This window comes from Vombatus ursinus, unplaced genomic scaffold (assembly GCF_900497805.2).
Source record: "Vombatus ursinus unplaced genomic scaffold, bare-nosed wombat genome assembly UNPS02014804.1, whole genome shotgun sequence".
Lineage (NCBI taxonomy): Eukaryota > Metazoa > Chordata > Mammalia > Diprotodontia > Vombatidae > Vombatus > Vombatus ursinus.
In genome coordinates this window covers 556,238-558,293 of record NW_020954582.1, presented here as the reverse complement: position 1 = coordinate 558,293, position 2,056 = coordinate 556,238, and the positions used below count along the sequence as shown (strand labels likewise).

The following is a 2,056-nucleotide window of genomic DNA, read 5'->3' as shown; positions in this document are numbered from 1 at the left end:
GTCCATTTCGCCTCTGCTACACCTCTGGTCCATGTCACCTCTGCAGCATCTCTGGCATTCGTTCCCCTCTCTCCTCTCATGCTGCTACCCCCCCTCCCCCGCCCCGTACAGGCCCTTTTCTCCTCACCCCTGCCCTTGGCAATAGCTGCTGAGGAGTCTGCCTGCCTCGTCTCTCTCCACTCGTCCATCCTCCATTCAACTACTGAAGTGATTTTCCTAAAGGCCAGGTCTGACCACGTCATCTTCCTCCTCAGTAAACTGCAGTGGTCCCCTATTGCCTCCAGGATCAAATACAAAATGCTCTGCTTGGCATGCCAAACCCTTCCTGACCTGACCCCCTCCTTATACCTGACTGCCTGACATGTGCCCTTCAACCCAGTGACCCTGGCCTCCTTGCTGCTCCATCTCTGGGCTCTGGCCATTCTCTCTGACTGTGCCTCATGCTTGGAATACTCTCCTTCATCTCTGCCTAATGTTTTTTTTCTGGCTTCCTTCAAGTCTCAACTAAAATGCCATCTTTTACTGGAAGCCTTTCCCTAGCCCCCTTAATGCCAGTGTCTTCCCTCTCTGAATTGTTTCCTGTTTTTTTTTTGCATATTGACTCCCTCATTAGATTGTGAACTCCTTGAGGGCAGGACTGTCTTTTGCCTCTTTTTGTATCCCCAGCACTTGATAAGGTGCCTGGTATGTAGTAGGCACTTAATAAATGCTAATTGGCTGACTTTACTGACTGGTACATTTCTAGATCCCGGTTGCTTTGCAACCCTTTGCAAGTATCAAGAATTAAAGGCATTTTAGGAAGTCTGGTGTTAATGAGAAAGGCCAAAGATCCTTGGATTTACCCATAGTAGGTAGAAATATGGAAAATGGGAAGGGGTTGGACAGATCCTGTTTAAGATCTCCCTGCTCCGGAAAAGGACTTCAGAGCCCAGTTGGGGGAGGGTCTCTCAACCTGGGGCTCTTGAACCTGAATGGGAACTAATCGCATCCTGATTTTCACTGTAATTAGTTTCCTTTGCAATCCTGTGTATTTTCTTTTCTGCATCCGAAGCAGATTGTGAGAAGGGCTCCATAGGCTACAGCAGCCTGCCAGAGAGGTTCGAAGAATGCCCCTGCCCCTCTGCTTTACCTCCCAGAGGCCATTCCGTGGAAGGGGCAGAGCTGCCCCCGCAGCCGGGCATACGGGTCTCTCGGGATACTCTTCTTTTCTCTCTTTTGTCATCCCCCCTAAGCCGCCGCCCCCCACCCCCTGACCCCCGATGGCTGGGTGGGTCCCTTCACTTCCAGTGCTCTAGTCCGGACCACGAAGACTCGAAATTGCAGCAAAGGTGTCAGTCGTATTGGTAGAGGGAATTTCCTCCTCTGGGAATGACCCCAGCAGTGAAGGCACAGGCCAGCCCCCGTCCCTGTGGTTTATTCCGCCTTCCTACACCAGCCATCACCGTCAGGTTTGCCCAGCATTTTGTCAGCAGATTTTATTGAATCTCCTAGCAACCTCGGGAGGTGGGTGCCACTGATAGATACCATTTCCATTCTACCGACCGGGAAGCCGAGGCTCCAGGACCTTTAGAGATTCGCCCCTGGTGACACAGCTAAAGTGCCTCAGTGGCTCACTTGTCTCCTCCGAGCCTCGCGACCCCTCCTCCACTCGACCCGGGGGCGGGAGGAGAAGCAGACGGGAAATTAGTGAGCCCCCCACCGACTGTGCCTGCCCTCACTCATGGCAAAGTCGACCAGCCCACCCCACCCCCTCAGCTTTGGAGGCTGTTTCATTTCAGGATCTTTAATGTAACTAGGTTAAGGCGTTCCGGACTTGTGGCCGCGGTCTCTCGCGCCCTCATCCTCAGACGTGCCAGGAGCACGGCTTCTTCATTGACCTCTGTGCGCGTTAGTGCCGCGGGGTGACCCTCAGCTGGCCCAGCCCCCCGCGGGCAGCCTCCCCTGGGGGCGAGCCGGCCGTGGCCCCCAGCCCGGGCGGGCAGCCCCACTGCTCCCCTCCCTGGGGGCGGGGCGCCCGGGCAGCAGCCCCACTGCTCCCCTCCCTGGGGGCGGGGCG

The 2,056-nt window shown here is 55.4% G+C and overlaps 1 protein-coding gene across 1 annotated transcript in view; it reads left to right on the top strand.

Annotated features, from left to right (window-relative positions):
* NEXN (nexilin F-actin binding protein) overlaps window positions 1–2,056 on the top strand; it is a 73,693-nt gene that overhangs the window by 2,255 nt on the left and 69,382 nt on the right. The gene's annotated exons all lie outside the window — the stretch shown is intronic.